Consider the following 24920-nt stretch of genomic DNA (forward strand, 5'->3'; position numbering starts at 1 on the left):
GAGAGGTACCTGGGCACGGGCTGGTGCGGGTCTGGGGCACAGCTGGGCACAGCTTCGTGCGGGAAACAAGCTTCTCTCCGTGTCTGTGCCTTGGAAGGTTGGCTTTGCTCGGTGGCTGGTTTAGAGTGGCTGCTGAATTCATTGATCTGACTGCGTTGTCCTTAAACGTTTCGGTGTGACTGGTGTTCCATATGGTTGCTGATTCAGAAGGATGCTTCTAATAGATGATTAATTTTCTAGTAGATAACTCTACTAAAAGGAAAGGATCTTTTTTGTTTGTATGGATTATCATTCTGTTTTTTATTATCAGGATAGCGTGGGTGAAATAAAATATTACAGAACTCGCGAGCATGTTTGCCTTACATCACGGAGTTCATCACTAGTGGATTCCATGCATTGTGTTCAGCCTCAGTGTTAGATTTAAATTGTCCAACTGCTGCTGTGCAGTATGTAGGTCATAATAAAAAGCAGCTTTTTCTCTAGCTTTCAATGGCCTGCATGCTCCAGTGCTGTGGTTGATTATTTTGTGGTACTTGTGCTGTTAAGAGTAGTGTATTAAAGCCAGCTCACACCTCCTTTTTAAAGATATCGCACGTTCCGTGCTAGACAGAGCACAACACACCCATTGTGTCCCTCCGTTTGGCGTTCAATAAAAGGAAGGAAACGAGCACTCCACATGGAGCACCAGCACATTAATAGCGCAAGACGGTTAAACTTTTATTGAACAATCCCAGGGATTCTGAGATAATCTCCTGAAGGTAGATACAATAAAAACACTTAGATGTATATAAGGAACTAGTAGGAATGGGAGAGGTCTTCTGATAGGGACTATGTGTTAACGCTGTAGATTTTCAGTGCAAAATGAATTGTTCCGAATAGTTATTAATCACATCATATTTGCTGTAGTTAAACCTAGGTCAGTAACACCTCAATCCCTCAGGACAGATAACGTTTCTATTTAAAGTAGCATTTTCCAAGCTACCAACTGTATTCTTATGCATTAATACAATTTCTGAATTCTCTTATAATGAAATGCATTAAATTATTCTGAAAACTGATTTAAATATTCTGATTCACTTTGCATCTATAGAAAATAAGATGATATTTTGGTCTTAAGCTTTCTTTAATAATTATGTGGATTTAAATCCCACTGAGATGAGCCATTTGTTTGGACAGTTGAGTGGGCATGAAATCAAGAATTCGAGCTCTGGTATCTTTATAGTTAAATTAGTAACCAGCACTCTGTAACTAGGAGCCAAATTCCAGTGTTGTTTCTGTATATATCCTGCAAAGGCATTTGAACAAGCATGATCAGCAACTATCCCTCAAGTGAGATATTGTATTTGGAAACAGCAGTATATAATTGAATTGCTACTATGTGTTCTCCCCATTGGAAAAGCTTATTGAACCATTTCAGGATTCTGTTTTTTGGTGAATGCACACACACCAACTTCTTTATGCCTCTGTGTAGGGGTCACACAACAAATGGTTTAGAGAACTGCCTTCATCTGTGATCTAGAAAGTGGAATGTGCCTTTACAGTGTGGTACTGCATGAATATTTATGATTGAATCTGTAATTATGAGGAAAATTATAAACAAGCAGAGCTAGTATTTAAGATGTTGGTAGGTCTTTAACAAAGAGGGAGATTTTATTACAACAGTAAGAAACATGGATATAGCAGTATACAAAGTAAAGGATCTTGCAGTTCAAGGTGAATTGATTCTCACTGTGGATTCTTCTCACTGTGAAGAATTTATGGTTTGAGGAAAACAAGACTAGCAATGACTAATCACTAAACAGTGTGCACCCATTAGGTGGTAAAAGATGCATCTCATTAGTCGGTATTATTTAAACCAATATTCTGTGCTATTTCTATTCTGCTTTTCCCCTTTTGTTATTTTTCTCCTATCGATTCCCAGCTTCCCTCTGCTTCCTTACTGTCTCTTTGGCAACATCTGATCCCATTAGAGCTATTTGTAAATCAAATCGGTGACTGTCAGTAGTGGTCATGGAGGTACTGCAATGGAATCTGATGTGGAGGAAGAATTTAAATGAGTTAGAGGTGAGAAACATCAACTAAGTAATGAGCTTATCCAGTGCAAACAAATTCCACATCATGTAAGTTTTAAAGGCCTAGAATTGGGTCACTGATGTAGAAATCAAATGGGCATGCATGGAGAGGGACATTTTTCCTCTCATGATGATTTGGAGTGTACTTATAAACAGGTTTACAAGAAGACCTTGACAAGAATATGACATAGGACAAATTGGAAAGCTTGGTGTTAGAAATGGTAGCATAGAGTTCTAGTTGAAGTCTAGAAGGTTTTCAGGTTTCAGTGGAGCCATGGTCTTTTATGAAGAGGTGATTATGCATTATTGGAAAGCCTCTAGGTTATCCAAAGTCAGGCTCTCTCTTGGTCAGCAGAGATGTTAATAACATCAGCTGTCATACTTTAACATTACAGTTACTTCAAACGTTTTTTAGACAGATGACCTTAGAAGGTGACTCTGGGTCCATGTGTAGCTCTTAAACAGAAAGAATACCACCACCACCAAAAAAAAAAAAAACAAAAAAAAAAAAAAAACCAAAAAAAAAAACCAAAAAAAAACCCCAAGCAGATAAATCTAAAATGCAGTGTCATAGTAGCAGGTGCACATAGTAATAGAAATAAGAGGATGACCGAAGGAGGTAAAATGAAGTGGTGTAACAGCTTTTTTGGCATGCTGTTTGTTTAAAATAATCAGGTTTGAGCAAACAATGATAAGCATCAACCAATCATGGGTGTGTAGAGCACAGTAACCTTATAAGAGCTAGTGTGGAAATGTGTTGTATATCCTCAGCCTGTGGACTCTTCTCAGTGTACTTACATACATGACAAACCTGTGAGCAGCAATACAGATGGGATGTGCCCAGGGAAGAAGCTCAGGTATCGAGTTAGGGTACGCTGTATGATGTTACACTGTGAAATGGCTGAATGTCACTTCTGCACCAGAAGGATCAGGTATTGAATGTAACACATCAATTATGTGGTTGTGTTGGGAGTGCACAGCCTCCATCAGATGTGACCTTGGAACTGTACTTCTGCTCCGGTGAGGCTGTCTGCACAAAAATAGAAATAAAAGTTGTCAATTTCTAGCTGTTTGTAAACTGGAATTGTATAAATGTATACTTTGTTGTTGTGTCCTACTGCTCTGATACCAGTCCTTTCTCATGTCATTATTTCCTATTGGATTAAGCATGTTACTGTTGCCAGTCTGAATTTCCTTTCTTTACTGTTCTATGTAGCATGTAGTTTCTTACAGAAGAGAAGACTGTGCCATAGATGCTTTGTGTTCATTTTTATTCAAATAGTCTTGTGTCTTTTCATGAAAGTGTTTTGACAAAAGCTGACCTTTCTGAAATTATGAAGCTTCTTAACATTTAAAAGCTAAAACAAAAACTAGAAGGACTTTCAAAGGCACTGATGTAATGGAAAAGTTCATGTATGGAAGGGAAAAGGGAGAGAAGTACTTAAAAGGCAGCATGTATCTTTGAGTAAAGGCATGCTAGATTATGATATTTTAGATCTATTCCTGCTTTCAGTGGTTTTGAAGCATGTAATGTATTTTTCTGTTCAAATGTATTGTTCCGTAACAGTGATACATCATAGCTAATGCTGCTGTGAAGTAGGAAATTCCAAAGGCGGACCCTTTTCTTCTGTTATTTCTAACTTCTTTCTCTAAATAGATTGATTTTTTTAGTCTTTCTGTACTGAATACAGATAGTGTTCTGACTCATCCACCCTTAAAAACCTCACCAACCACCATCAGGGGGTTGAATATCACAGATGTGGTTCTGTGTTCTTAAGTAACCTGAGTAACATAGTGCACTTTTGAAGAGGCAGCGCTGAAGGTCCTGAGTCTCAAAGAATAGTGGGAAAAAACATCCTAAAAGGAAAAGCAACATTCTTCCTCTCAATCATTACTATGATCAAACTATACACCAAACTTTTTCATTAGCCTTTTCATAAAACAGCTGTTAAATAATGCTAAGAGATAGAATAATGAAAACTTTATTTCTTTTGAGGGTACTTGTCTAGCATTTTATGTGCAAGTATTAAAGCAGTATACAACTGAATTGTTTGACAAATACCTAAAACTATCCTTAGTTTATCAGCAGTGGCTTGAATTTATCTGCAAGCATAGCAGCTTTATTTTTTTGCTTCTTTAGGACACAAAAAAACCATGCAGGAATTCATGATGAAACCAAATGGAAATTGAATCGGTAGCTGCAGTTTTCACAGCTGAAAATCAGATTAATTGAAGTTTATGAAAACAGTAAAATGCCTTGATTTCTAAGGATTTCATTTGGTTGTGGGATCATGAGTTATGCTAAGCAGAAATCAGTAGTTGTGACTGAAGGTCAAAATAAGTGGAAGGGTCTTTGTGTTTTTTCAAACAGTTTAAGAGCAACATATCTGGTTTCTTATTGCATTGTTTTTGTGGGGTTTGTGTTTTTATTTGGTTGGTTTTTTGGTTGGTTTTTCTTCCTTTTCTGAACAGCACCAATAGATGAAATCCCAGTTGAAGCAGGCAGCAAGGCTGAAAGGTGACTGTAACCCTTCCTAAGAGGCTTAGGTTGGATGGTGTAGTCTGTGATTAGAAGGGGTAGGTAGTATGTCGAGAGCAGCACAGCCACAGAGAGTTCTTGTCAGCCTGGTGCCATGTTGTCTGAGGACTCCTAATTAACCGTAGCCTGAACATAAAGCTTCATCACCACAGTGTACCTTGAGTGCTATAGTGCTTAATAAAGTCACATATCTCTCCCTGGGATTAACTTGCTGAAAACTAATAATTTGTCAGAGTTTAGTTTAGCAAATGGTGGGGTGGAGGAGGCTATCCAAGACTCAGTTATCTAGATCAATTCTGATGTCTGAAAAATGAATGAACTAGAAGTGCATGTTACCACAGAGGGTCTCTGTACACGTGAACAGTATTTTCACTACTTGAAGTCACTACAAGTGAAAAGTAGTGATTCAGGCAATAGAACAAAGCATGGGCTAGATAAATTGGGTGCTTTGACTGTTGTTTTACTTTTAATGTTAATTTTTTCTTAATAATGAAAAAATAGACATGACTATAAAATAAAATTGATCTTAATTTTTAAAACATAAATAAATATGTATAAACATTTATAAAAACATACATGTAGTCTGACATGTTGCCACCAAGCAGGTGCAAAATGACATTTGTAAGGTACTAAATGCCTGTTTCTCACTGAATTTTGTGTTCATTTGAGAACTTCAGATTCTTTTATCTCTTGATATGAGAGCTTTTCTAGTACTTTGGACTATGATGAATAAGGAAGGGTAAATAATTGGTATTAGGCAATTACTGATTGGTTAGAATGACAAAAAATTGTATCTCATGAAGGTTATTTAGTAAATAAATCTACAGCACAGGATGTTTTGCTCTCTCCAATAAAGCAACCATCATGGACCTTCATAAAAGTGGGTTGGTTAATAGATTAGATGGCCCAAGTTTGTTGGTATTTCAACTGCTGTTTGGAACATCATATAAGTTTTCAATTTCAGAATGTTTCGGCCTTTGAGACAATTCTAAATTTTAGGGATTGGCCTAGGTGAAGTATACAATAACTAATTCCCTTTTGAACATACAGGTCACACTACTGACGTTTATGTATTTTGTGTTTTGTGCTTGTTAAAATCTTACATAGTTATGGTCTGATCTAGGTATCAACCTTGTATTTTCTTTCTTCCCACCAACAGTAAAGATATTAAAGAAAAGCAAGCAGTGGGAACCCAAAGGGGTGCCAGTGCAAAACACTGGGTATGTTTCATTTAATTCGTATATTGATCAGGTACGTCACACTGCTCCTTCTACCCAGTTATGCAGTTATATATTTTAATAAGCAAATTCTGACAGAAGACAGCAGTTGCCAGCACAAATTTAATTTAATCTGGGTTCTGGTGAATTTCTAATGAACAGGGGACTCTAAGCAGTGACATTCTCCAGATAATCAAATTCATGGTAATTGCAGTTTTTCTTTTGGAGAAATCTGTATTTGTTAGGAATCTGAAGGAAATAATTATTTCAGTGTGACTGATGCAATGAAATGGTTTACTCTGAATAAGTAAAATATAAAAGAGGCTAATGAAATGAAGTGCTACTGTATGAGAGCAAAACGAAAGGGTGACAGGTTTGACAGTAGAATAAAGACCAAACCAAAGGCTTTGTTTTGACATACATGCAGCTAATCAGGCAAATTCAAGTCTTTTAAGAGACCCCTTCTATAAGGGTCACTTTACAGATACGGATCATGTAATCTGAGCCTTGCAGATTATCATTCTACTTTTAAACAAGTACAAGAGAGAGGTTTTTAATTCCTTATTTGCATAGCTGTAGATTTACACTTTGACATGTTTTTGTCATTGGTATTTGAGTCACAAATTACTGATTTATGGTCTTGAGCAAAGGCCAAATTCAGGACACATTTTTAACTGTCAGGACTGCAAAGTCTACAAAAATTGTTTGAAAGCCAGCACCTGTTTTAATTAATACATGCAAAGCAGTAGGAGGATCCCTTCCAGCTTGAGGAAATGCTTTTCTTATGAACAAGACAATAATTATTGCATAGATGGTATGCTAAATTAATTCAGGTGTGAATTTGGTTTTTGTTATTTCAGTGGTGAAATTATTTTAAACATAATTCTCTAAAATCAGTCACTGCTTAGATAAAAAACACAAAATAAACATGTCAGTAATAGCTACAGAAAGTATAGCAGGGTCGAGTTCTCTTTGTAGTAGGTGCTGAACATGAAAGATGGAACAGGCTTGATGCAAAGGTAAACTGAAAAGCAGGTTTATTAACAGCTGGCTTTGACCTCTGCTTGACTACAAAACCAGTGCTTTCTTGATTTCCTGTAGCAGAAATGAAAATATAACAGGTGTCTGATGAAGAAGCATATAGTAGCTTTGTAGATGAACTTGGGGAGTGTTCTTACGATAAAAGATTACTTCTGTTTATGAGTGGATGAAATGCATGTGGGAGAATTTGAGCAGATACTGTGAAGAGACTTCTGGGAGTTGCAAGAAGAGACAGGAAGAGAATTACAAAAGTGCTTGAAAGGAAAAAGATAGATATAATTGCTGCAGTAACAACACAATGAGCTATCTATATGTGTCCTCTATTCTGGGGCAGGGACAGCTACAGTGGCTTCAAAGAAAAAAAACTTAGACTGGTCTCATGGGTGCATCCTGCATAGATCAGAACATGTTACTTAAAACTGTGGGTTCAGATACTGTAGTTAAATTGTGTGTTGACAAGAGGCTTAAACAATTGCATTCCTCATGGGGGACCAAAACAAAATCAGAAATCAGATTTCAAAAGTGCTGTGGAGAACTCTGTCCTCCCAGGATAAGCTACAATACATGCTCAGAGTGAAGAGGAAACAGGTGTAAAGAAACATGAGTCGGTTCCTTGAGGAGTTCATGTACTTGAGCATTCAAGGGTTTTTCTGGGATTTTTATTTTTTAAAAACCCCAAAAAGTCATGTTTGCATTCTAGTCAAATCTCCAACCTATACACAGTGTGCGAGGGCAAGGTATAGATTTAATTTTTTTAATTGATTTTTAGTCTTCATATGCATGCATCTGAAATTTTCAGATTTGAAAACAAATTTATCTCCTTCTGTGGTTTTATTCTTTATGTTGTATTTTATTCTTGGGAGACCCAAATGGATGAGTCCTGTCCCTTTACAGGCACTTCAGATGAAGCATTAGAACTCTGCATTTTCAATGTGATCACCCATTATGGAAATCGGATTCTCTCTCTCTAGCTGTCCTGCACCAGCAATAGAATAATGCAGTTTTGAGGGTGAGATCAGGTGGTAAGGATCTTTAATTTCTGTCTCTTGGTTTTGCACCAAATAGTTTTAACTGGGGGACAAAGTCTGTTGGTGGGATAATTCGTGTGTTTTGCTTTGTACAGTAGTGTATTAGGGCTGCAAATGTCCTTATGGAAAATGTCCATTTCTCAGTGTATTACTTGGTTTTAAAATTAGGAGCTGAGCTGGAGTTTGGAGGTACCTTGAGTTCAAATATGACTTGAAAGAATAATTATATTGCAAGCTTTCTTGTGTGTCATCCTGTGAAAAATATGTAATTCTACTGTCATCTTCAGTATTGTTTATATATTTAGGTAGAGTTCTATGGACTTCATCTTCCAGTACGTTTAGGAACAGCTTCTCTTTATAGTCATTAAAACTGTGGGGTTTTTTCTGAACTAATTGCAGATAATGCTGTGAAAATTTCACATTCAATACATAAAATTATGAAAACATGCTAATAATATATGTAATTTAAATCTTAAAAGAAACAACTTCTTGTGAATTCTGGACTTATTTTCTCTGGTGATGACATGTGGATAGTTTTTACTAAGCACTTTCGTTAAGAGCTAAAAGGAATTTTAGCTTTGCTTTGCCAGAAGCAGATAAGTTTTTAAATGAACTTTTTTAGGGATAGGTTTGGAACTATACTCTGTGGTCTCTACCCTTTTGGTGGGTACAATAAACAATTGTAAAATTTTTACCCTTATGTTTGCAAAATTGTGAAATCTAATTTCTTATTTCTCATAATTCTAAATTAGTATCTTAAGCTGTTAAGTGCTGAAATGATGATTCAAGTTTGGCCTGGTGAGAATCCGGTCTGAATAATATTTTTAAAAGCAAGGGCGTGACTTCAAGGCAGTTGTTCATCTGTGACTTACCTCAAACCTGGGTGTTTTCTTTACCAAGACATATTCTAAACAAGGAACATTTAAAGGTTTGCTGGAAGAGGGCAATGAGGAATTTGGCAAAATTACACAAATTATATTATTATAGACTTTTGTTATTTTTGGAAGCTCTTATTGATATTTTCTGGTTTTAAATGCAATAGTAGGAATTATCCCTGGATTAATTAAAGTAGTTACAGTAAATGTGTGCTTTTAAAATACCATTGAAATCCAATTTAGCATCCAACTTTTTTGCTGTTCTAGCTTCAGGTTCAGCCCAAAGTGCCTTTTGAAGAACACTGGAAAGATTTACATAAAAGATAAAAAAAGTGTTGTACTTGTATTTATTTGTGTCCCTTGATATAATGATTTTCTTATTGTAAGTACATCAGCATTTAAGTCTTACTGTGATTAGTAAGATCTGGGCTGAAAGTGTTGGCATCATCTTGAATGAATCTGCTAACCTTATTTATAGTGTATTTATTACTGAAAATGCTTCATGTGTTTATATACACAAATTTTATCATATTTTGCGGATGTTCTGTTAGATAAATAGTCCTACGTCTTAAAACTTGATGAGCATCAGAAGTCATGCTCAAATTGTGCTGTGCATTTCAACTTGGAATCCTGCAAATGCTAACCAGATTTTCAAACTGAGGTCAGTGCAATTGTGTTGTTTTATCATCTTAAACTGTCTGTGCTGTCTGTATCAGACACACCTGTGAGTTTGAAATGTCACCATCAAAATAAGGCTTCACGAGGAGGAGCAATCAGGAAATACAGATGTCTTTGTGTTGTCATTTCAAAGGCAGCAATGTTTCAATGCTGCATCATAAAAAGATTTTGTGTTGACTTCTTTAGGTGTGGATCACATAAAAGTTAGCATAGAGGTTTATTTTTTTATATTTCAATGCTATTTCTCTTTTAAAAACTACTACTAAAATGCTTTGCAGTACTCAACTTATAGACAGTTTAGACTTTGATCTTAACTCACGTGTTTCTAGTTCATGCCATCCATCTCTTGTAAGCTGATTTTGTTATAAATAACCAAAAGCTGTACAGACTCTATGTAAAACTATTACGGATTTCCCCCCTCTATTACTGCCCTCTGGTTTCAAACTCTAGTCTTCAGATAACTATCAGTCACATGTAATTTTTTTTCACACTGCTGATCAGAATGTAAAGGCTGAAAAAAATAACATCAAATGCTTTTCCAATGTTCTCGTTATGAGCAATTTGTTTAATTGCTGTAGGAATCAAATGTCCCCGAGCTTAAATTTTAGGTCAATGGTTTCAAAGCAGAAAACAAGGCAAACAGAACACAAGCAGTGTAATGTGTTTTTGGACACATCCTTCAGGTTTTTTAAGTGAAAATGTGCACAAGTCTATTGTTGCTTGTAGTGATCATTGTCTAAGGGTTAAAATTGAAATTTTCTGTTTTGAACAGTCATTTCATCAAGCTGATGAACAATAAACAGCCTTAAGGGGAAAGAAGGGTCTTTTGAGCTGTTATTACTAATAGGCAGAGGAATTTGATAAACAGAGGATGTTAAATTTCTGAGGAAGTAAACAATTTCTAGGAAGGGAAATCCACCTTTCCTTGTGTTTATTTTTTAAAGAGAGGAAACTATCTAATAGGTGTAAAACGTCATGGATACAAAATAGGATATCTAATTCAGATTATGTTACCTTTGACTTTGATGTTACATATCTTCAGAACACCTCTCCCAACCTTCTTCTGTGCAACTTCAGCCACCTTAGATTTATGATATAACACAGGTGCTTCTTCCTCTACTCAATGTGGAAAATATCTATAGTCATATTGATCCAGCTTTCAGTTTGTTACTGTTTAAGAATATTTTTAAGGATCTTTTCTCTCCACCTTTCTGGGTAGCACTGGCCTTTGTCATATGAATTGGGGTCTCCTTAATGGCCTCATTTTCCTAAGGAATATTCACTGCATCTCATAAAAGGTGTAGTTATACTGGCTACTAAAATCAGAGATAGCAAAGAAGTCTTGCTTTAGAGTTGTCTCTGTAGGCACCCTTCCTTTTGGAAGAATTTTTCCATTCAGGGAGAAAGTTTGCACTGGAAAATATGGCTGCAGTTTTGAATTCTTTATTACTGATGTTCACTGATCAGCACTGGAAGCTTACGGATGGAGAAGAATTATAAAATTTCTAAAAAGTCTTAATGTCACCCATGGTGGTGGTGTTCTTCTTGTCTCTGTTATTTGCCACTTAAATCAGGGTCAGATTCTGTTAGCTGAAAACTTATTTCTGACCTACAGATAATTCAACACAGAGCAATTAACTAGCAGCACAACTGTAACATCCTGCCTTGAGTATAGCAAATATCAAATTGTCTTTCCTCAGCTAGGAAAAGCATGAATATAGTTCAAACAAATGTTTCAAACTAATAGCCTGTTCTGCAATTAACAGCCCTGTAAAGAACACAAACAGTAAGCAAAAACTGTGGAAGAGCTTTCATTTTCACTTAGCTGAAGCAATACATGATAGATGGCTACATTATAATATGTCTCTGTTAACAAGAAGACAAAACAAACACAAGCTCAGCACTGATTTTCTGAGCCATTCTTCTCGTGGGCTAGGACTAAGTGGGGTATGGAGTATCCACTGGTGGGTGTTGGTATTGTGCTTTAACTTCGCCTTTGGGAGCTGTAAAACTTCCTGGAAACCCTTCCTGGAGTTCATTTCCCTCCAAGCTACTAGGATGAGGACTTTTGAAATCTTTGGGGAAATTATGATCTTCGGGAACAAAGAAATTTTAACAGGAAGGGGTCAGTTTTCTGTTCTAGGAGCTTCCTTTTGAGTGTGGTACATTGTACTGCAGAAATTAGATTTTTGTAGGCAGCAGGAGCAGGCTTGGTAGGCTCAGGTATTTTGGCAGCACCTTGTCTTGCTGATAAGCAACGTGAAGGTAGACAGAGGTGGAGGCAGTGTAGCTGCAAGTAGGTTCAGTCTGCTGCTGTCATGTACCTGAGCTTTTGAAATAACTACCTTCTTTGCAGCCTGAAGAACTGATAATTGTCATAATTATGTGAAACTGTGAGCAGCCAAGAAAGAGTATGCCAAAGGAATTGTCTTGGTGAGCTTTGTCTGACTTCAGCTGTTTCTATTATGTCAATATAGAATGTTGCCATTAGAAGTAGGAAACATAAATACAAATGTTGGATTGCCAACAACCAGGTATTGCCTTTGAAATCAGATTAATGGGGGAAGAAAGAAAGATAACAGAAACATACTAGACTCTGGTAGTATTACTTTGCATTCTAAAATGCTGAAGAGTTATCTCTTGAGGTTGTGTTTTCAGTTGATGGATCATAGTAGTAAATTGAATTGACTGACTAAAAGAACACTGAAGGAACAGTTCTCTGCACTGTTGTTTCACTTTAGTGAGAGGTTTTGTACTCATTTGAGACAGCATGTGCTCACCCTAGGGTTCAGTGCCTGAAAGCTTCTGTTACAGTAGCTCGGCTGTTTCCTACCTTCTATGCTATAAGAGAGAACATTAAAATTACTTAATTGGTAAAGCTAAGGACAGTTTTTCATACAGGTCCCTTGTTTTTTTATTACTAGCCTGGCAGCTTAGCAAATTGGCAGAAAACCATTGTGTTAATTATTGAGAAGCCTAAATTCCTTTGTGGATTTAGTCATGGTAATTGGAATAGAAGCTCAATACAGAGTGCGGAGGTGTAAAGCTGGCCTGGCTATAATCTGGTGGTTTAAGAAATAGCAGAATGGTGTCAGGCCTTGTGTGCTCTGTAACATAAGTCTTTGTGAAACGGAAGGAAGGATTTGGGACTTGTGTTACTTCTGTGGATTTCTTTTTCCTTACATGGACCAACAGCTTGAGAGTGGCAGCTGCACATAGGATCATGGCCCCAGAGCCTTGAGAAGTGAGCACAGTTTTATCCATAGATAACTCTGGGAAGATGTTAATGTTTCAGAGTATATTGCTCAGGTGTAAATATTTCAGAGTAACTGAAGGCAGTTGCTCAAGCTTTCCTTTCTCCTAGATAAGTTTTTTATTTCTTAAGCTTATGAGAGAGAGTCCAGCTTGCTCTGTGATTACTCTGTGAAAGAGGGCCAGTGTCCTCAAAAGACCAGACAATAGCATGACACTTAGTATTTTGTCACGGAAGTGGGAGATGCGACTATAAATCCTTCTGAAAGTTTAATCCAGGTTTTCCATATCCATGGCAGATGTTTTAATCTCCATCAGTGAAGTGTTTTTAAAAATAACATGGTGGTTTTGATAAAGAGTGGAAAAAACCTGAGAACATCTTTTGGATACTTGTGCCTCAGATTTAAATTGATAAAACACAAGGTTGTATAGGACAGCTCTCACCACAGTAATTTCATTAGGACCAGGCATTGCTTGCTTGGTTCAGGAGGAGAATTTTAGCTGTTAAAATTAGCTAAAATTTTAGTTGGTGTTATTAAACTGTTAAAAGACATAGAGACGCTTAGAAATTTGGGTGTATATATATAAAATGGGTATTTTAAAAATTACCCCTTTTCTTATGGACTCAAAAGACCCTGTTACTTGCATTGGTAAATCATAGATTGAGAGTCCTAGCTTGTTTACATTTCTGAGGTTTAGGCCTTTAGGAAAACCCCACTCTGTAATGCCCTCAGCACCCTCCCGAAAAACAACCGCAGTCTTACACAAGAGTTAAGCACAGTCTAGCAGCAAACAGACCTGAAGGACAAATAACTTTGTACCAAGCTCTTGAAACAATGGTCTAGCAATGTATATTAAGAGTGAGATTAACAATAAGCTTCTGTTCCCCATTTCCTGAAAAGGCCTTCTCATATTTATTTTCCTGTTCATTTTTAACTGTTTGCGCTTGGAACAGAGGAAGTTGGTTTTACTAGCAAAATAGGCAGGCATATTACCCTGTTGATCCAGTTTCAGAATGATAGCTACAGTGGCTGCAGTAATTTTTCACTTCATTATGACAGCAGTTACATGGTTTGCATCCAGTTATATGGAATTAGCTAAAGTATTGGAATTGGTTCTAACAGATGACTAAGAGCCTTTAAATATTTAGATAATATGCTTTCAATACTTGGAGAGCTTTGAATGCCTGTGATTTCACTTAAAAGTTGACAGTATCCTTACATTTTAATGTAGTTATTTGGTGCTGATTTAAAGGTACAATAATAATATTTTTTAGTGGATTCTATGTGGTATAATGGTGTTATTAAACATACTAAAAATTATAACATAGCTCCTTATTATAACTGTAAAATGTCTTACAAAAAAATGGCTGGGTTTTCAGTCTAACATAAATCTAAAGTCAAAAATGAGAACTCAATATTGCTAAAGACATTTGGTGTCTTAAAGAGAATGCAGGTCTGCTGTTCTGCAGAACTACAGCAGAGTCAACTCTTCATCAAACATATGCCATTTCCCAGACCAGTTAATGTTAATAACATGAGAGTGTGGTTCTTTGTACTTGCTGTCTTGATCCATGTCTTTCAAATGCATGAGTTATCTGTAGAACACTTCTGTGACAAATTCAGAAGGCTGCTTTGATGCTTTTTTGTGTATAGGCATCCCTGGTACTAAGTTCAGTTAACACATGTTCATACATTTTTACTTACATCATGTTATACAGGATTAACCACAAATAATATTGTATATGACCTCTGCGTAGCAAGGTATTCCATCCTGTCCAGGAGCATGGCCACCATTCTTCATAGCTCCATTGCTCTTCAGCAGTGGAGGCTACTGAAAACACACATGACATTGGAAAAAAAGTCTTACTTGTAGGATCCTTCAAGTTCCTATATGTCTAAAACACTTTTGAGGCTAGGTGAAGTCCAGGATAAAGTATGTGATCCAAAGCTTTCCTTCTGTAGATTTCCTCTTTCCCTGCACTCTAAAATATACTCATTTCAGAGATTGAGGTGATCAATTCTATGAATGCACACTCTTAAGTGAGACTTCTGATAGCAGAGTACATCCATTTTGTTTCCATTCTCGAACATTAAATTCACTTAATATTACCTGTCATAGTTTAGATGAAATTCAAATTGTATTTGGAAAAAAAAATGAGCAAATGAAAGAAATCATATTCATACTTGTCATTTCTTCCTGAGGCAGGTAACATGTAATTCATTTAGACACACTATCATACTACTCAAAGGTATTCCAGTAATTTTAAAGTATATTAATAGAACCTTGGATAGAATAATACAAGGAAAAGGAATCATTACACCAGCTCTGCAGTGTTCACCTGCATATCTTGATATGTACAGGGACACTTCTCAAAAGGATTATTCTCATTCAGCCGTTCCATATGAAGCTTCAGTGAATCAATTGTTGGAAAGGCTAGGCTCAGAAAAATCAAGATTTCCTGTATGTGAATCTGTGCAGTGAACTGTGTATGCAAATTTTGTCTCTCAGTATTTCAAATCATCTTCTGGATCTCTTACTTATCAAGATTCTTTCCTCTGGTTTATGAAAATCTCTGTAGTGTCTGTCCTGTAGTATCTGGCTACGGAGCTCCTGGAGACTTGCACCAAGTATCTACATCATCAGTGTGAACTGTACATTTCTTAGTCATGTTTGAGTTCTTAAGTATTAAAAATTGATTAAATCACACTGGAGTGGGTCACTAAAGAAATTAAATTCTTAATTATAGTATTATATATACATACACATGTATCTTTGAGACCTAGATCATATATGTGATATTTCTGACATCTCATATTTCCTGTGGATAAAGATGATCTGATTTGTATGCAGTAGCTAAAGCACCTTAGTATATATCAAAGCAGTGCTTATGTCATGTTTAGTAAATCCTATAAATACTAGCAGGTAAACTGTCATTTATTTACACAAATAGAGTTGCAGAGTGTGTGTGAAGAAACAAGGTACCAAGACAGGTTAAGTGCTGATGGTGACTCAGCTAAGGGCAAATCTGTCTTCTGAGAAAATGCCTCTAAAAAGAAATGCTGAGCTGCTAAGTCTTGTGTATTAAATTGTATCAGTAGTAAATTGGTACTGCTAATAATGACTTTAACACATACTTCTAGTTTTGTGCTTGTGTAGTATTAGTATTCAGCATGTGGATATTTATTGATTTAGCTTGTAACCACCAGATGACAGCATAATGGATGGCAAGGTAATGTAGAATCTGACGCTAGTGGTCTGGTAGATACAGGTCTTGTATTTATTTACAAACTATACTTCATGTTCCACTTGACCATTACAGCTCACAAGCTGGCTATAACTCACACATTATCTGAAATTTAAGTTATTGGAGCTTTGTTCATGAATCTCACATATAAACTGAGCTTTTTATCTTTGCTGGACTAGTTTTGTGGTAAAATGATGGTCTTAAACTAGACATCAAGAATGAAGTAGCAATAATGATTAATTTAACATGTTGGTATTTAGAGTTTGTGGGTTTTGGTGTAGCTTCTTTTAACTGCTGTAACACTAAAAATAGCTGAGATCAAATGGAAAGGATGCTTTTGAGCTAACACAGAATTTGTGCTGTATTTTTACATTTAGCATTTTTTTCATTATTGTTCAAAGTGTTCTATAGCTAATGATTTTTATGCAAGTCTTCAGGAGAAAATGTACTTTTCATGTTTGTATATAACAACAAGCAATGCTTTACTTAACAGTTTACTAAATAGCTTGTGTCTGGCATCCTGTTTCATGTGTCCATATAACTTCCAAACAGCTGCTTTTCATTAATAAATCAGAAAATAAGGTGTCCCATGGTGTTCTAAAATGTTATCAAATGAATATGCTTAAGTAGTCATGACTGGTAATTTAGCAGATATTGAAACATGTTGCAATCTTACCACACCAGCCTGTTTTAGATTTTGAGTTGTGAGAGTAACTGTAAGCCTCATAACTTTTTCCTTGAACAAAATTAAAAATTTTCAGTGGCAGTACCTAACAGTGTGATGATGCTTGAGAACTTTTTTTCTGAGGAAGCAAAACCAAGAATTGCTGAAATATATAGAGGGAAGTTATAGAAGCATATGATGGGAGCTTTCTCCTCTACCAGAAGAGGCTGAAAAAAATAAAAATTATAAAATATTTCACCGAATCAGTTTATGTGTTTTCTTAAACTTCAAAGTAATTAGCTTTTATGTATCCGTGAAGATGTTCAGGGTCTTTCCTTAGAGTCATTAAATTGTATTTATACTTTCTGTTTCCCAGTATGGAAGGGTAAGTTGGGTGGTTGGCAACATGAATACAGGAAGGTATTTATCATGTCACCGAATGGCCCTGATAAAAAAAAAAAAAGGAATGCCAGCAGGTTCGGGTCACTAGGCTTCCAGAATAGTACTGTTGCTGAAACTGTAAACTTGAGATGTAGACTAAAAACAAACTACTGGCTTCAATGTTGGTATACTGGTTTGTCCTGTCCTTGGATGTGTATACCAGTCAGATGTGATGGACTTTAATGCAAATAGAACTGCTCCCATCTCAGATAAAACCTTGTATGGAGAAGGCAAAACATTTTCAGAGGTAACCAAACTCAAAAGGTGTTCTTCACATTAAAAAAAATCCATGGTAGCTCATTGTCTGAGCTCAAAGTTACAATCTTCAATGTCCCTGATTTAATTTTAACAGTAGTTTGGTTTGGTTTTTTCATGAACAGTGGTTGTTCTCTGCTCCTTCTGTTTCTTTAAATAAGAAATTGGACAATGAACAAAGTTTTTTTGCTATGGATTTCCTGATTTTTTTTTAGCTTGGGTTGGGAGGCTGTTCTGTATTACATTTTCATTTCGATAGTAGGCAAGCCTATTACTGCTGAAAATAACTCAAATGTTCTTAGGGAAAAAAAAAAGCCAGCAGCTTAGACTCTTTCTCTTTTTCTTTTGCAGACTCTTGCATATGAGTTAAATTAATTTCTTGAGAGAAACCTTCATGAAGGGCTAAATAAACAAGGTCTACATATACAGAAGTTTCTTACTTCTGCTGCATTTGAGACTCAGCTAAACTTGTCTGATTGGTAAGTCATACTTTTCTTAAGGATTTGTCTTTCTTCCTGCCCTTATGACTTGCATTTCTGAGTTTCTAATTAGTGTTCAGAGAAAACCAGCTTTGGCTTGCTGGTAGTACTGGTGCATTCTGTATATGAAGTACAGAGATCAATCTGCAAGGCATTACTGTGCTGCTTTTACAAACTTCAGAACAGTATCTATGATTCTGTATGCCACTTTGGAATACATGGGATTTAATAATTTCTCTAGTATTTTGTTCTAATTTTCCTGTTATAAAGGCATTAAATGTTTTAAAGCAAAGTGGTGATCGTTCTGTCTTGGATTTACCTGTTTGAATGTTCTGTATTTAATAAACTAACTTAAGAATGTGTATTGCAAAGTATATTCAGTGTCAAGACAGAGTTTAAAAATAAACTTTCCCAACATTCATTCATGTCTCATTGATTTTTGGCTTCACCTCTTCTAGATAAAATTGGTTGATGTTATTAAATACAATGCTTCATTTTTTTCTTGGTGATGTGCCTATTTAATGGGACAGTAAGCATACTTATCACTAGTCTTTAATTGATCATATAATTCAGTAAAAGTTCTTTTAAGGGTATTTATGTCTTATAGTTTCTTTGGGTTTTGATTGTACAACTTGAAACATTTTTTTCCTTTGAATATGAAGTATTAACTGAGTTTGACCCAAACAAAGGCAAGTTTGTCCTTTACCTTCTATTTTTATTCTTTATTGCAATAAAATGAAGGAAGTCTTGGAAGAGCAGAAAATGTTTTGCTCTGTGCTGAGGTTTTTCTAAGCAGTTGGCTGGCATTAGATGGCACCCTATATATACCCAGTCCATCTGATCACTTATGCTGCAATGCTTTGGCTTACCACAATTACTGTGTACTTACATACTGCATGCCCTAGTTCTGCACAGCTCATTTTGCAGCCTTTGCTATAGCCCTGACATCAGTTTATTTCAAAAAATAACTTGAAAACTCAATTTTCTATTTAAAAAAAGTGTTACAGTTAATGTAAAGCAATAGTTTTCTTTTCATAGGAAAAAAAAAAAAAAACCCAAACAAAGCAGATCAACACTCATACATAGAACTGTTTGGAGGCTTTCCAATTAATTTAAGTTTTAGTAAGAAGCTTTCTATGTTATTTTTGGATAAAAAGAGAAAAGCGGAAATGGATGTCTAGATTCATAAAAAATATCTTAGTTGTCTTACATTGATGGTTTTCATATAAAAAGAATTTGTCACCTGAGAATTACTTCTTAAAAAGCTGAAGCTTTTGAAGGAACTTAAGACACCTCTGAGGCCATGCTGCAATTACTCTTTAAGCAATTTAGAAATGTGTGATCCCTTAACATGTCCAAAGATATAGCTGGAGGAGAAATTACACATAAATAGGCTGTATAATAGACAAAAATATGTACCAATTATTTTCAATTAAAAACAGTGCTTGCACTGTTCAAGGTAAGGGCCAATGATGGTCTATTAATGACCATTTCTTAATTCATGTAAGTTTGGATTTGCTATATATTTTGCATGTAATTTTTGAGTGAATAACAGGGCTGACTTAGAGGAACTTGTATCTGGCATGCTAACACAACCCAAACTTTAGCTGAGTGAACTCGGCACAGAATTCAGCATGAGAGAGAAAAATCTCAGGAGAGCAATGGAATTCCTTTCCTTGAATAAGTATACCTTAGCATTCATGGGGAACAAATGGTAACATTTTGTGCAAGTTTCTGCTTTTCACAGTGTGTCTTTGTTCACTTCCCAAAAGGGGTGTCAAATACATTGGAAAAAAAAAACAAAAACAACTTCTTATTTGAATTTTTCATTTTACTTAATTATATGGTCCCAAGGAATCCATTAAATCTGGGATGGCCTAACACTATTGTTTATAACTTTTTGTGTATGTAGAAAAAAGGCTTAGTTAGAACAGTTTGGTTACACATCTGTGTTCCCTCCACAGTGTTTTTGTGATCTCAGATAGAAGGGTAGGAGGCAGGTGTATCTGTCGGCATTTTGTGATGGAATTATTTTTTCAAAGTATCTCAGAAAATGTTTTCTTTTTGCCAGCATAAGTGTTATCCAAACAAAATATAATATTACTGAACTGTTACCTTGAGAAACAAAAGATCATGATAACTTAGATTTCTTGTTAAAAGCTTTGTACTGAGAAAGACCTTAGCTTAATGTGCTGTTTAGTCATGATGTTACTTCCATGATGTGGTCTTCTGTTCATTTACTGATGACAGTGAAGTTTTATGGGAATTGTTCTGTATGGGATTCTCATCTATGATCTAAGCAGATCATAGTAATATGGTGAAACTGCATGAATTTAATATATGACAATGCTGGAGAAGAAAAAGGTGTTTTGAAACCTTGAAATCGACCTAGTGATAGAGTAAATAAATCTGAGTAAAAGGCCATCATGCAGCTGTTTCTTCCTCACATTAACTGCAGGCTGGGGATATACCAAAATGGAGATGCTGAGAACATTGTTATGTGAGACCTATGAGTTGTGTCTGCACTGGACTACCTGGCCATGTGGTATTTTTAGAAAGCAGAATATAGCTCTGGAGAAAGTTTGTGATATGATTCTGTATGTAACCAGCTGCTATAGAGGGTTTCAATTTTTATGGCATCCTGGTTATCTCGTGTCTACAGTAGTGCAAAATTGCAATGCCACTTTGTTGGCTTTGGAGCTTAGGATGTGCTTAACCTTTTGATTGATCCAAATGAAACAGGAGCTGGCAGGATTCCCAGCTTCTCACAGTAGCCTCTGCTCATCACCATTAATCTGTGGTTTGGGGGAAGAGAGTAAAATTAATCACTTTATAAATATTCAAGTACAGCAGTCAGCATCTTTTGTAAGAATTAATAATTTTAACTATAACATCTAAGGTTTTGGTTGCTTAACTTTTTTAAGAAAACCACTCTGTTTTAGATAAACATTTTCCATGTTCTACAACTTCAGCAGTATTAATTTTCCATTAAAAAGAAAAAGTAATATTTGCAAGTGAAAAGCAGGTACTTTTGCATATGAAACAATGAATAATTTTCACTTCTGCCCCAAGCCTTAAGTTTAATTTGATTCTAATTTTTGTATAAGTTTGAAAAGCACTGATTTAGGACTAAAGTTGCATATACATGGCAGAGAATTTACCTTTTTAGCCACAGAACCACAGAATGGGTAAGGTTGGAAGGAAGCACAGTGAGGTCATCTAATCCAAAATTTCTCCATTTGTGTGCTTGTACTTTATTGAGAAAAGCATGCTTTTAAGCACTTTCTCTTCCTAAGTAATCTAATAAGTATGCTTTAATCTGTTTTCAAGGAGGCTCACATAAAGCATTATCTGTTTATACTTGTAAGACTGCATTTGTCTCCATAATATTAGTGTCTTAAGAATTGGTATGTTACCTTAGTGATTTATGCCCCTGAACATTTAATGCTGTTAGAATGTTTAATGCTGTGTCATCTTTAGTGGTGGACATGACTTGGCCTAGGCTCCTTCCACACTCTAGACTGCTAATGATTTGTTTCCCAGAAAGGTTCCCTGTAACAATCATTTAGTACAAAGGCATTTAGAAAGGAACTGTGCTGGTGCAAAGGAGACTGTTAGCATGTGTATCTTCAGTAATCTGTAAAAACAACAGGTGGAAAATACAGCAGCAGCTCCAGCCTTTTGAAATTGAAAGTCCAGGCACCAAGTTCCTGTGTGTGAGTAGCCTCTCAACTTTGAACCTGCTCCTTGAGGCACCTGCATAGGATTCATTTACTTGTGTGATTTATCTTGATAGATCTAGTGAGCTAAGACATGAGGTGCAGGAGACCTGTGTGTGTGACCCTGAATCTCTGTAAGGCCTCTGGACCTTCTAGAAAGCAGTGGATTTCTTCTCCAAAGTCAAAAAAGGTTGAAATAAGAACAGAGATAATCACTTTTATATAGCTAATAATGTACTAGTGTCTTATTTGATTCCTGGGAGGGAAGGAAGCAGAGGAGGTACAAATGGGAAGGTAAGCTATGTTGTTCATGTAAAGGGACAGATCATTTGGAGAATGAGTTTCTGTCTTGATAAGATTTAGTCTTTCAGAACAGTCAGGTTCTGACCAGTGCATAGAATATTTCAAGATTTTTCATAGCCTTCAACATATCAAATTAGCTAGTTAATCTTTCCACAGTCAAATAAAGGCACTTGGAACTTGCTGTTAGAGGTCTGTTGGATCTCCAAATGTGTAAAATCATCTTTTGCTTCCTACTTCCCTTCTGGGTCCTGCACAGAGCTTTCCAGTGCTGAAAAAGGAAGCTGATGGCTGATTTTAGGAATGTTACAGCTCAGGCCCAAAGTAATAGTTTAAAAGTGAGAATAAAACTCATGTAAAACTTGGGTAAAAGCAAGGATATGAATTTAGATGTTAAAAGCAAGGATATGAATTTAGATGTTATGGCTTAAAGTCCAGAGACATTCTAATGTACTGAGAGATTCTGCTTTTTCCTGTGACAGAAACAGTGTTTAAATATTATCTTACACTTCTGTAAGCAGAATTAAGCTAGGGTCGAAAGTTTTTGAGAAATCTTCCTTAAAGTGTGTCTATACTTCAAAGCAGGAAGATTCCTAAATCCCTACCTGTAATACAACAGCTGGATGTTAAAAGCTGTATCACTGCCTCTTATTGATACTTCAATAATATGTTCACACAAAACATTTTGCAGTAATGGCTTTGCATTAAAGGAAAGATTCTTTATTAAAATTGAGCAGGTGTACAGTTTAATCTACTCTTTGAACTGGAATTCAATTTTGACTTGAAGGCCAAATTTCTGAAAAGTGCTATTATCAAATACTCTTTTTAAAAACAAATCCAAGACCAACCAAACTAACAAAACCCCAAAGTTTTAGATTTAAAAGGCTGAAAAGCATAACTAGACAAATATCTGAATTCCTAAAAGTCATAAAGATGTATTGCAAATGGGCTGTCTGAATTATTTTGAACTTTAAGTCTTGTGTAGTTTGTATATGCTGGTGCAAAGGTTGCTATACACTGACCTCTCCACCCCTATCTGGATTTCCCTCTTTTATGTAAATAGATAAACATAAATCCACTGACTTGGAAATAATTGTACAGTTTCTTGCTTTGTAGCAGCTGACTGCATGGTGATTTTCTAGCAAAACACTTAAGTGACAGGCGGCAGGTCAGCATGGTGTTGATCTGTCTTCCTGGGATCTAGGAAGTCTCATCCAAATGACTTAGAGTGCTTAGATTTCTGTAGTGAGATGTGCCAACTCTTTGTAAAACCAAGTGATTTGTCAAAATTATTTACATTTTTCTAGATAGGTATTAAAATACATATATTAATAATAAGGAATGGGTAGAAGAGCTGAAATTAACAGAGTGCTGACTTTTAATCAGAATTTGAACAAAACCATTATTTCAGATTGAAAATGCCATTATGTGACATAGGTAAGGAGCATGCTTTTATTAAATTTTCAGAACTTTGTATTCTTTGGGGACAGGTAGAATGAAAAGTAATAGTGTAACAGTAATGCTCTAATACTTTCAGTCTGTTCTGCTCTTAGCAATAACATTTAAGTGCTTGACCAGAATGTTTGTTTAGAGCTGGAGAGCTGTTTCCAGTTGAAATCTGGGCTCCTTTGAGGAAGTCATTTACAGGCCAGCAAACACAACAGAGCAAGTTTGAAAGACCTTTGGGTCAGCTGGTTGAACTACTTATTACAAAATATTTTTTCATTGAGTTTACTAACTTGTCTGTCAATTTTCTGACAAACCAGAGTGGCCTGGACAAAGGTTGTTCATATTCTTAAGGCTTTAAAAGATTTGTGCATGTGTCTGAGCCTTTTGAACTGTCACAAACAGCTCTGCACTTGCAGAATACTTGATTGTTCACTGCTACAAGCTCTGTCTACCTATCTAAAACTCCATGCCAAGATTGCTAGTGTAACCGTGCAAATCACTGTCCTGCTGTGGGCAAGTGAAATAAAGAAAACCTCAAAGTTCAGTATAAGACCATTGAGTTGAGACAACGGTGGTTGGTTTGGCCCTTCCAGATATAGCTGTGCTACTGACATGAGCTGTGACATGTCAAACCTTAGGCTTTCAGTCACTTCTTTGACAGCTACTTCATTTTATGCTGTTATTGGCAAAGTGTCATTGCCTTTCAAACTGGCATCAGTAAAAGTCACTGTGACTATTTTCTGTAGAGCGTTTGCATGTTGTATGCATACATGGTTTTCAATCACAGCAATGTGGTCTATGTGAAGACAGTGAAATGCTTTAGTCCATTTGACACAGGCAATTCTCTGCTGGTAAAGCAGTATCTTCTGAGATGAGACCTTGTGTGTTCCAGTCTGGCCTGGCTTCTTCTGTATCTGGAATGAGCAAGCCATTTACCCTGCCCTATCTCTCTGTCACTACAGGTCAGCCCAAGATGTATTTATCAATTGATGCTAGGATGGGTATTGATTTTGCACTTCATTCCAAACATTTTTTGTGGAATAAGTACTGGTTGGTTTACCTTTTTTTTTCCTAGGCAATATATGAGGCATAATTACATTACAGAATTCAATTTCATATTTGCAAGAAATGTGTTTGACTAATTGTGACTAGGTAAAACTTCACACTGGATTAGCACTCAGAAGATGCTCACTTAGTGGTGGACTGTGAATAATTAAACTGATGTGTCATACTTCAAAAGACCTCCTTTAGAACCTTTTGAACCGTATGTCTTTGGCCTTTTTAAATAGGCTTATTTCTGATCGTAATGATCTGCATGAGAATTATCTGCTTTCTGAATTATATCGTCAACTTAGTTATGGATATGAATTTATGGGAAGAGAAAAGAATAACAAGCTATAACAACAACAAAATATTTTTCCTCTATAGTGGACTTAACACTTAATTCAGGGTTAAGACTTAATCTGTTAAAGTGTTACCTTAAAACTTAATTCACTGCTTATCGAGTTTTGTCTTTTTGGAATAATTCTGCATTGATGGTTGTGATAAATATAAACCTGCTTTTTAAAATGTTGTTTTTCTTGCTTTATAATGGATTTCAGAACTTTATGACCTTTGCTGAAAATAGCTTGACTAGCAGGAGCTATAACAAGATACAACTTTGT

At 35.9% G+C, this 24920-nt stretch overlaps 1 protein-coding gene across 6 annotated transcripts in view; it reads left to right on the forward strand.

Annotated features, from left to right (window-relative positions):
- The window catches only part of SORBS2 (sorbin and SH3 domain containing 2), a 144511-nt gene that overhangs the window by 588 nt on the left and 119003 nt on the right, over window positions 1–24920 (forward strand). For 5 of the 6 annotated variants that reach the window (XM_085578697.1, XM_085578698.1, XM_077782879.2 and 2 more), the window contains exon 2: window positions 17661–17788. The gene's annotated coding sequence lies outside the window, so the exon portion shown is untranslated. Of the gene's footprint in view, window positions 1–24; window positions 17572–17660; window positions 17789–24920 lie in introns of those variants that run through there. The other variant, XM_085578696.1, reaches the window with a different exon arrangement.

Source organism: Lonchura striata, chromosome 4, assembly GCF_050655825.1.
Source record: "Lonchura striata isolate lonStrDom1 chromosome 4, ASM5065582v1, whole genome shotgun sequence".
NCBI lineage: Eukaryota > Metazoa > Chordata > Aves > Passeriformes > Estrildidae > Lonchura > Lonchura striata.